This window comes from Arachis stenosperma, chromosome 8 (assembly GCF_014773155.1).
Source record: "Arachis stenosperma cultivar V10309 chromosome 8, arast.V10309.gnm1.PFL2, whole genome shotgun sequence".
NCBI lineage: Eukaryota > Viridiplantae > Streptophyta > Magnoliopsida > Fabales > Fabaceae > Arachis > Arachis stenosperma.
The window spans coordinates 14099291-14111465 of NC_080384.1; the positions used below are offsets into that span (position 1 = coordinate 14099291).

Genomic DNA, 12175 nt, shown 5'->3' on the forward strand with positions numbered 1-12175 from the left:
AGTTCAGCGGCTTTCATCGTTGACGAACACCTGCGCTAATAAGACAAAGAAGTGGGGAGTCTTCATAAAACGAAAAGCTTTCAGTCCTTGAATGAAAAAGTAACAACGAATTCGTGGAATGAGGGATCAAGAAACGGATAGGGAGGGGAATGGCCTTTCCATTTTTGGTGGACCTTCCCTTGAATTGAACCGGTCACGGAGCTCTCAATTGAGTTGTTTAGGTGATGGAATTCCATCTCTAGTTGGGTTCGAAGGTTATAAAATGTGGTGCGGGTTCATCTCTCTCGACCTGTTCAGGTTCAAGGGGAGGGCGATCGAGGGGACCCAGACTTAAGATCTCTTTCTTCTCTATGGCGGGAGGTTTCTTTCGTATCAAGAGTGTGTGTGTTGGGGAGGCCAGGGAAAGACGGATTGGATCGAGAGGCGATGCCTACTCTACTCGTTACCACTAAACGACGAAGCCAAGAGCGGAAGGAGGGACTTGAACCCTCAACCTCAGCCTTGGCAAGGCTATGCTCTACCATTAAGCTATTTCCGCCAGCGGGGCAACATCAAGCAGCGAAGCACTACTGAGCAATTCACGTATCACTTGAAACGGACGACTTCTGTTTTTCCGCCGGACCACACTCTTAACCTCCGATCGAGCTACGAGCACGAGTAGGTAGGCGGCTAGCTAGGGGGGAGGGGCGGCTGGGCTGGGCTGCCTTTTCAATCAATCTCCGCCGCCTTAGACAAATGGGGCCGCTATTGGTGCGAGTTGTAAGGAGTCTTGGTCTCGAGTCGAGCTGGGGCGTCATTTCATTCTCGTAACGGGAGTGAGTGCACCGCAAGATCAGACGAGTTACTCCCTCGCCTCCTTACTAATAATAAGAAAGGGGGTGGCATCTGTCTTTTAAGTGAAGTCATTTCCTAAGACGGCTCCCCTTATTTATTGATAATCCAAGCGGATCGGATCCGGGAGCAGAAACATGAGTGTTTGTATCTTTTTCAACAGGAATGCATCAACAAAAAAGCCCTTCCATATGGGCATGAACTTTGTCAAAAAATGAATTTCTAGCCTTCCTATTGATCTTGATTAGTTCCAGCTTGTTGAGAGTTCTCTTTTCTTTCTAGACCGTCTCCTGAAAGACCTGCTTATCCCGCATGTGCTTTCGGGGCCCCCCACTCATTCAATCACTTGCTTGTGATTGCAGCCATTCCCCGAAAAAGGGAGAGACGAGGGAATCGTCTGCTCCCGTTCATGTGACGAATCGAACATCGTTAGGTCCCGAATTCCGCGAACCACCGGACCTAGACCAAGATCTCCATTACGTCGTACGATATATCGATCCGAAGAACTAGTTGTAAGTCATCCATTCTGCTCCTATCTAAAGTGATGCTAGGCTGCTTCACGCGGGTGCGCTTCGCTCGGCCACATAACATGTTTTAAGCTAACTGCATGTCGAGCGCTTAAGCGGAGCTTGTGGTCACTCGTTCCTCGCCTGTTCCAATCCTAGTAAAGAGCTTCAGATCCGATTCTACACTACATACGATATTCCATTCCGGCCCTCACTAGCTCTTCGCTTGGTTGTACAAAGAGCATGCCCGAGGGGCTACTACGCTCACCGCGCACTTGCATCACCACCTGAGCTTCGCTACCGCTTCGCCCAGCTCCTACGCCTACCACGAATCTTGAATCATCACGTGGCTGCTAAATCTATGCTTCACACGACCCTGAGGAAGCCAAAATACCCTCTCACGGCCGAAAGCTCCGCAACACGTTAGAGAACTTTTAGATTCCGCCCTAAAACTCCCATTTTCCTAGAGTTTCAAAGTGATTTTCATTCTCTCCGCAACCTTCTTAAGCCAGCCGAAAGAAAGCCGGACAAGAATCGTATTGGTAGTATGAAAGGGGAGCAAAATCGTATCTGGCGGATCGATCACGGATTTTCGGTCCCGTCGTTTGACTTCCACTCCAGTTGACCTCTCTTGTTCTCCCTCCCCTGACACAACCGGGTGGAGGACTCATGTAAACTTATTCCTGTAAATCCCGTTCAGGAAGGCATTATTATTATTATTATTATTATTATTATTATTATTATTATTATTATTATTATTATTATTATCAATTACCCATAATCCAAGCATACGTGCATGCATGTCTTATCTCAATAGTTATCTTTTTATATAAATAATTTTAAAAATTTATTTCCACAGATAATGGGTATGTAACCATATGTCATGAAAGCGCATAAACTGATCTTCATTTTTTTTTAATAATTATTACATCCGTTAAATATTACTCAAGAAAGTACCTTAACTTTTTTTTTTTTCTACAGGAGAATGGAAAATATTACTTATACATATAGCTAGCTTGTAGACACTTAATTATTTGGGTCATAAAATCACTTTTATCAAAAATTTAAATTGATAAAAAAAGACACATAAATAGTTATATATTTTTAATATTTAAGAGTAATTTTTTAGGTTTGTATTAATTTTTTATAATTTTTTTGTTTGCTTTAATCTTCTTTTTGAATCAATAAGAATTAAACTTTAAATTTTTAAATCATAGAAATTTTGATATTATATTATATTATATTATATTTTTTTTAAAATTTAGACTGATAAAAAAAACACATAAATAATTATATATATCTCTAACAATTTAGATATTAACATCAAATTGGTGGATAATAATAATAATAATAATAATAATAATAATAATAATAATAATAATAATAATAATAATAAAGTGTTTAAAAATATATAGAGAAAATAATACTCTCTTACTTAGAGATATCTAAATAATATTATTCTCATTTTCTCACGCTCCTCTTTTTTGAAGGATTAAAATAACATACACTTTATTCATTTGACCAAAATAATTTTCAATAATAATTATAATTATATAGATAAATTAATGATAATTTTTTGGTTAATTCAAATAATATATATTAATAATGCAATAATTTTTATTTATTTGTATATTTTATCATTATTCATGGAACATATAAAAAGTTAAATTAAATAATTTTTTAACAAGTAAAAATATTTTATCTTACGCAATAAAATATTAAAAAATAAATAAAATGTTATAATAATAATAAATATATATTTTATTTTATTATTTGAATCAACTAAATAGTTTTCATTAATTTATATATAATTATAATAAACTAAATTGTATATTATTTTAATATTGTAAAAAAAAGAAGTATACATTTCATAAGTAAAGAAACTAAAATATTGTTTAGATATTTCGCAGGAGAAAAGAACATTATTTTCTATAATATATATAAAAGACTAATAAAGGTATCTGCTATTACCAAATTTAAAAATTTAAACAATAGTACTCGGATGTTTTCACCCAATAAGTTTAAGTATTAAAAAGGTAATCAAAACACATTTGTCTACAAATATTGATATATAACACTTCATCATGAGTGATATTACATCAACTAAAATTTTAATTCTGATTTAAATAAGGTGGAAACTCAAGTGCAGTCGACTTGACGTGAAATTGATACCTGAGAGTCGTTAGATGAAAATTTAGTCAAATCAGTCAAATCATCTAACGGCTCTCAGATATTAACTTCACATGAAATCGACTCCATCTAAATTTTTACCTTCAAATAATAATAATAATAATAATAATAATAATAATAATAATAAATTTGATGAGTGGCTCCATGTATATATTTTGCATTTTGAATTGATGTATTAATTTTATTAGTGAGAAACACCATATGATGAGCATCATCCGAAATTCTTGGGTTCATGTCACACTCATAGAGCAGCATGAAATTAACGAGGATAAATTAAATATTTAGTTTGTCGAAATAATTATGTTCCTAAAGAGCCCCAGTCACAATCCTCACTCAACATTGAACAAATGAATCCACTAATATCTTCTGGCTTTTGCTTCTGTCTAACAGAATATTCATATGACAATATATATATTATATATATAATATAATAATTAAGTTTCTAGGTCCCACTCTCACTATGGTGCACTTATAAATTTTTGTTAGTGGGTTAAATTTCTTTTATAATAATAAGAAAAACATGATTGTGGTTTGAATTGGTTTTACTATGTATAATTTCTAATTGTTTCATTTTATTGCATCTCACGCTATATTTCTCGATGATTAATTTAAAAAGAATGATATAAATGATAAAATTATGGGAATATGTTGAATTGAAAATTAAAAAAAAATCTATGTGAAGATAAAGGATTATTGAGAAAATATAGCAATTTATTATTTGGTAGGTTTAATGGCTCCTTGGCCTGCAAAATAAAGTTCATCACCAACCAGTTTTAATTAAATTATAAATGTTATCTCTTGTTGTTATTATTGTTTGCTAAAAATATTTTTTATCGAGTTTAATTTTGATGCATTGACAGTGTACAATATTTTATATTATTGTGCAATCACATCTGTTTTTATGATAACTATTCATACGGTCAATGTAAAAGATAATTATTTTTAGTATGTGGTGTTACATAATTAAATACACGTATAAAATTATTTTACACGGACAGTGCATTAAATTTTTTTTTGTACCATCCTCATAACCCCTAATAAATTCTAAACCCTAAAGCACTAAGAAGAAGTCATACATACATACATGATTCAATATCTGATGGGTAGTTAGGACTTTAGAGCAATAATAAGTAGGGAGTTGGGAAATTAAAAAACATTGAGAAAAGGGAAGAGAGGAGCCTTCACCTCATTGAAAATTTTAGTACTACAAAGAAATAAAATGAGAGTTTATTTTGAGTTTTTAATGCATTTGCTGCCCCCAGCCTGCTAACTGCAAAGTAGGCCTATTATTTATTTATTGAATTATTGAGAGTTAAACCTATTTATTGGGTGGCCATCTTATGTCGCCATAAAGGCCTAAACTGAGGCCCCTTTGGAAATTAAATTATTATTTCCTAACTAGTAATTTTAGTAGTAGATTAACTTATTATTAATATATGATAATCAATTATTACTAACTTAATTATATTGTGTCAATAATAATAATAAGTTAGATAAATAAGCTAGCTACACATTCACCAAATGTTTAAGAATTCCTGGTCACGGTTGAATCCTAAATATTCAAATATAAAATTAAAGTTTTAAGAAATAAATGTCAAAGAAGATTAGAAGTGTTTGATTGAAAGAATAAGATTAGTAGTGTGATTGTATGCTACATTGTTCATTTATTTTTCTTTTGACAAGATTGTTTGCTACATTATTAGTCATGAATAATAAGTTGGTGATTTGTAGTACAACGCATTACTTTTTCAAAAATCTTTTACTCCATTCAGAGGAAATGGATCCTCTCCATTTTTTTGGTCATTGGAAAGAATAAAGTGTAATTTTTTATCTTTAATTTTACAAGTGGAATAAAAAATAAATGAGAGAAAGAATGCAATAAAGGATGAGATCTTCCATTGAATACCATCCAATTTTTTTTTCACTAAAGATGATCCACTCTCGTATTCAAAAACATCCACAATTCTCCTCCAAACTAATTTTTTTCCTAAATAAAAAATGTCAAAGCAGAATCAACGCATTTCAAAATACAGATGCTAATTATGAAGCCAGCTCAATTAGGATATCATCTAATTATTAGTTAAGTTTACAAAAAACATTAAAAACCAACGTGTAATTCATTTCAAAAAGTCAAATTTACATATTATCGCGGAAAAATATAAAAACTATCTAAAACTCTAATCACTTTATTTTCCTCTCCCACATATTTCTCTCTTCTAAATAAAAAAACCTTCTTTCGCCGCGCATTCTTTTGCCGTGCATGCGCTTTCTTCCATCGTATGTGTGCTTTTTTCTACTGACTTTTGCTTCTTTTTGCCATGCATTCGCTTTCTTACGCTATGTCGTTATCCTTCTTCCGTACGTCTCTTTCTGATGTGGTCAACCTCTCTGCCGTGTTTATTTTCTATCACACATAATTATTGGAAAAAAAGAAACATCCAAAACAAAATAAAAAATATCCTTTAATTAATGGTTGTTATATTTTGATTTTTTAGATTTTTTATTTAAAAAAGAATAATCTAAAATAAAAAACATCTAAAATATTAAAAATAAATTAAAACTAAAAAATATTTAAAATTATTATAAAAAAATACTCAAAATCTAACAAAAGAGGAAAGAGATTAGAGAGTATACATTTTTTTTAGCATAAAATTAATTTTTTAAATTTTAAAATAGGAATTTTTTAAAAGATTAACTACTTAACTGCCTATAGAGTTAATTTTCTAAACTTTCTCTTATAAAATCAGCACAAATGCAAAAAAGAAAAATTAGAAAATTAGCGGATTAAAAAAATACATAATATATAAAAATAAAGATCATTATAATAGAATTATATATTTTAATAAATAAATAATAAAATATGCATTAATAGAAAAATTTAGATTTTTTAATTTTTAATTTATGAGTTATTAGTCCGAACAAAATTTAACTTATTAATAATATAATATTAATAAATTATGTAAATATATATATATGTTGAAGGGTATCTGACTATACATAGGAGTGGTAAACGGACCTAAATCTATCGATTTGGCCCACGTAACTCACCAAAAAATTAGGTCAAACTGAAAAATTGAGACCGCTACACTTTGAAAGCTCGCATAACCTGCACCGCTTAAATCGTGGATTTTGGCGGGGTAGGGGTGGACCTCCCCAGTGGGCCAACGCTTTTCTTTTACCAATGTTAATTTTATTATTTTGTTTCAAAAAACTTGGTTTATGGAGTAAATACCCAAAATGGTCCCTAAATTTCAAATCGCTATTCAATTTAGTCCTCGACTTTTTAAAATGACAAATTAAATCTCTGAAATTCGAAAAAGTGCATCTCCGTTAGTCCCTTGCAGAAGTGCCGTCAAAACGTTGATGATGTGGCATTCTAGCTGTATGTTGATGTGTACCAAAGTTAAATTTGATTCAAATTGGTACCTGAAATTGCTTAATAATATCCAAATTAGTTCATTTTCAATTATAAAATCCTAATCCCCAAATTATTGTCTTCTCTTCTTCAATGTCTCTGCTGTCTTCTTCTCTTCTTCGACCTTTCCGCTATCTTCTTCTCTTCTTCGACCTCTCCACTATCTTCTAGTTCATCTTATTTTCTCGTTTGCATGAGTGATGATGGGTGGTGGGGAGAGAAGCCAAATTAGCTCAAGTAGGAACAACTCTGTAGGGAGACCTTACAGCAGCAAAAGAATATGCAACATGGGAGGTAAGGTTATGGCTTTAAAAAAAATGTTAAGATAGTTTTCACTTTAAGTTTGGATTCACCTGCGTTTTTTACTTTGCAGTATTGAATCTATTGTAATTTTTTCTGTTGGGTTGATGGAGGTGAAGAACTAGTTTATGCAACACCCATTTCACAAAAATTTTTGCATGAGTTCAATTGAAAAATGACAAACTTAGAAAGTGATGTTAAGACCTTGAAGATGATGAGAATGGTTACCTTCTTAAAAGTGAAAAATATATTTTAGGTTAATGGACGAACCTGCAAGGATACATATAATTTAAATCTGTGTTGAACTTAAAATTAATCCAACCACATTAACTTGTAATTAAAATAGGTTTTAGGTAGGTGAGCTGATCTTGTAGTTTAGGATGAATATGAACTGGAAGATAGCGGAGAGGACAAAGAAGAAAAGAAGACAGCAGAGAGATTGAAGAAGAGAAGACAATAATTTAGGAATTAGGGTTTTATAATTGAAAATGGATTAATTTGGATATTATTAAACAATTTCAGGTATCAATTTGAATCAAATTCAACTTTGGTACACATCAGCATACAGTTGGAATTCCACATTATCAACGTTTTGACGACACTTCTGCAAGGAACTAACGGAGATGCATTTTTTCGAATTTCAAGGATTTAATTGGCATTTTAAAAAGTCGATGACTAAATTGAATAGCGATTTGAAATTCAAGAACCATTTTAGACATTTACTCTTGATTTATGATGATATTTATTACATATTTATAATTATAAAAACTTTATGAATTTAGAAATTATAATTTTTTTTATATTTTTTAAAATTATAAATTTATTAAAATTATTGTAAAATTATATATTATTTAATATTTAATAAAAAAATTGACGAAATTAACGCCAATCCACCAAAAAATAGACTTTTAATAGAACAGAACGAAATGAGACAGACTTCTCCATTTATCACTCTCTAACTATACAGATCTCCTCTATCTGTAGTCTCTGTTAGAAGGTAATTAATTAATGAATTAAACAATATACATAAAAGTAGTTTGATGAGGCTTCCCCATGCTGTCCCAGTTTGAACAGTAGATAAGGTGTGGCAAATTAATAGTTTAGATTTTAGACTAATTAACCTCAAAACCAAACATGAGGTTCCAAATAAAGGGGACAAAATTCCCCAACTCATTGTTTTATATATCTTTATATATATAATTTGATATTGAATGTTTTAACTAATGTGAAAGAATAACTAAGCCCCTCCACCTTATGTGCGCCAACAATTTAATAATAACATATGATATATCCATGAGGTGTAAGATAAGGCTTTATGAGCAGAACACATTATTCTTTTTCATTTTGTCTGTTATTATCATGTCTTAAAATATCTCATTAAATTAATATATCTTAATATAATTTAAATATAATAGTTTAAATAATAACAAATGAAAAAAAAAGAAACATAAAAAATAATTGGTATTTAGGTAATTTAAAAGACAGAAAATTTGGTTAAAAAAAAAGTAGCCAAGCTATGGTGTATTCATTTTTTTCTCTTGTATGAAAAAAAGAAAAAGAAAAATAAAGACTTTCCTTGGCTAATGCCTATAGTATTTGTTAATTTTGTCTTTTCCTTTTCAAGGGTTACCAAAGTCATCTCAAACATCTTTTAGATTCGCACTTTCTAGCACACTAGTGAATATAAGAATGAAGAATAAACGATTTTCAAATTTATAGCAGTAATATTACTATAAACATATATATGAGGGAAGCATTTGGCTGATGTAACTATGACGTCATAAAATGTAGGTACAATTTTTGACATTGATTGGAATTATTGGAGAACCAATTTTAGTGAGTGAAATTCCCAGCCCCAGCAAATGGAATCCTTCTACTTATGGTGGTTGATACTATGGGCAAACAGTAGTTGACAAATTCGAATAGGAGAAAGCAATTGGAATAAGGTGTAATTTTATTTTAATTTATTTTTTTATGGTGTATAAAGTAGGAGATAGAAAATGTCCCAAGCACTTATTAGCCATTTGTCTTTGAAGTTGGAGAGTGGAACTCTTTATCAAGATTTTATATGATGTTAGTGTTTAGTGCCCTACCACATGAAAGCTATAATCAAGTAGAATATTAAATCTTAAAAAGCAGAGAGATCATATAATAAAACCCACACAATAGGAATCTATAATTGATAGTTAATATTTTATGTTCTCATAGGTGGCATACACATCCTGATAATGAATTGAGAAAATATATCTTGAGTGGAAATTGAGAAAATTATAGTTTATAAAGTTCTGTAAGGTTTTTGCCAGGTAAAGTAGATGTAGAATGGGAGTAATGTGTGATATGTAATTTGAAAGAAATTTATGGATTAAAGAGGTTATTATTATTGTTATTTACAAAGAATGAGAAAAGTTTAATAAGAATAACAATCTTATCAAATAATGATAAAGCATATTTTTAAATAATACGACCCGACCCCTCCAGCACGGTGCTTGATAGTTGAGAGCAAGAAAATTTTCTGGAAGGCGGGTCTGTTTCTGTGGGACCCGTCCTAGGCGCAGAGTATATAGGGGAAGGATCCTACCCCTCTCCGAGGGACATCACTATCTCACCTTTACTGCTATCTGTACGAATTTCTAGTTTGAGCGTCGAAGTCCTTTTTGCAGGTAGCTCCCCCCTTACACCTTTACTACGCGGGAGGTCACGAGATCCTAGACTTCCACTCTCCAACACCACAACCTGGGAGATCCGCCCGTTTGCCGACAACCAGGTCCAGAATCACTTACTTTTTGGTGCTCAAAACACATTATTAGTGATGAATAATTAAACCCAAAAAATTCTCTCTCTTTCTCTTCGGTTGGAAATGGAACTTGAAAGAGTGGATTATCGATATAAAGTGGAGTACATGCAATATCATTATAGAACCAAAAGAAGGTCCATTGTTCATCAAAATGAAAATGAAAGCCACAGAATAAGAAAAGATGAGGACTTGAAAACAAGGATTGTCATCAATGAGGTCTCTTAATCTGAGTACAAAGAGACCCTACTTTGAGACATCAACAGTTTCAAATTTTATGTCAAGCAAGATAATAACAATAATGATTGACACATTATCCCGTGGGATGTTTGGTCCTCAAAACTTGTTTGGTTTAATATAATGGAAGCTCTAATAATTCTTATATATGTGGCCATGCTGGAATTTTGGGACACCAAAAGGGTTCGAATCAAACATCAATTTGATAGATACTGAATCATATGATTGCTATTAATGCTTGGTTTACAGCTTCAAAGACAAGTTATCTGTGGTCCTCCTCATTGGAGTGGCTGATAGCAATGTGCTAAGAGTGACAACGTGGCATGGCCTGCTTAAATCTTATTTTTGGTTGTGGCCTGCTTAAGCTTTTATTACCACTGTCGGCTTTTGCGGGGGAGGTTTAAAAAAATCGCTTTTTGCCTGATACAATACATGAAAACATTTGATACGTAATGAAATATTGTTGACAACAGTTTTTTTTTTTTCTTGGTCTGGTTGGGACAATAGCTTCCCATGCTTGTTTTGTAAACAACTTGGGCTTATGTTTTTGGTCAACAATAGTATTTTTACAACAACAAATTTTCAAGTGGTTTCAACTTTCATACCACAAGTTGGGCTTCTGCATGCTGTGTCATTCAATTTGAACCCAAATCTCAAGTTTAGGGAACATGAGGCCCATTATAATCACAAAAATGGGAACAAAAATTAAATTACAATAAAAAGATTGACAGCCCATGTATGGCCCAATGCAAACCATCTCATAGGACAATCCGTCCAACCCAACACACACAGTTTAAATAAGCTAAGTTCAATAGGGCTTCCAGCCTTCCCTATAGCCCAACAAGGTTTGCATGAAGGGTCTTGCCAGGTGTTACCAAATACCAATGATGAACACTGGTTCGCCAATGAGCCTTGGCTCTAGTGGCATTTCTCCCCTCTCCCCACCTCAAGGTCTAGGTTTCAAACCCTAGAGAATGCAATTGAGAAAAAAATGTGATAAATATGTAAGGAGTGTGTGGGTGTGTTATGTACCTAGGATTGGGGGTTGTCCAATCCACCGACCAAAAAAAAAAAAAAAAAACACTGGTTCGTAATTTACTGATTTTTATAAGCGAAATTCTAAAATCTAATTGGCTGACAACTTTTTTGTCTTATTTTTAAACTAACATTACCCAACTCTTTCTTTTTTACACTAAAAAGTAGTAGTCTCTATCCCTTTTTTTCTTTTTACAAAAAAAATTCAAAGACCACCAAAATTTATTATTTTTGGTCAGTATTTTTAACAATTAGTCTAACTCCTTTAGTCTAACAATTCAATACTATACTTTTAGTCCACACTTTTAAACATCGTTGGTTCTCACAAAAAAAATTAATAAAAAAAAAATTTTACGAACCTTCTAACAATCCTTTTTTTTTTTTATAATTCAATAAAATTTATCCTTATGTTAAAACATGATTTGTATATTATTGTTTTCTCTTTTTAGGACGAATTGGGTTGCTGTGTAAATTATTATTACTTACAGAGCACACTTTTACATGGTGATATTGCTAACCTATGCCAAAAGCACCGTGTTTAGTCGTGTGTTCCAGCTACATTGATTTTGCAAACTAGTAATCAAACGTGCAAATCGTTCAACTTGTGAGAACAGTTCAAGAACCCAAAAACAGAAAGCAGGGCAGTAAGGTTGCTGCAGAGAAATGATGGAACTCAGGCATTTTTGTGAAAAACAGAATTCTACATACCTTGATTTATAAATATACTACAACATATCTAATATAAAATGGAGAGAGTATTTGACTACCACAATATTGCAGCACCAAGGCCAGCTTTCATTCATGGACATGTACGTGGGCACTGTCGAAGTGTCTAGTGTCTAGAATTGAATAGAAATGATTCGAAAATAC

General features: G+C 32.2%; 1 non-coding gene across 1 annotated transcript; it reads right to left on the minus strand.

The window, feature by feature from the left end:
- Window positions 1-466: 466 nt before the first annotated feature.
- Window positions 467-538, minus strand: TRNAG-GCC (transfer RNA glycine (anticodon GCC)). The gene has a single exon. It is a non-coding gene; the product is annotated as a tRNA-Gly (tRNA).
- Window positions 539-12175: the final 11637 nt, after the last annotated feature.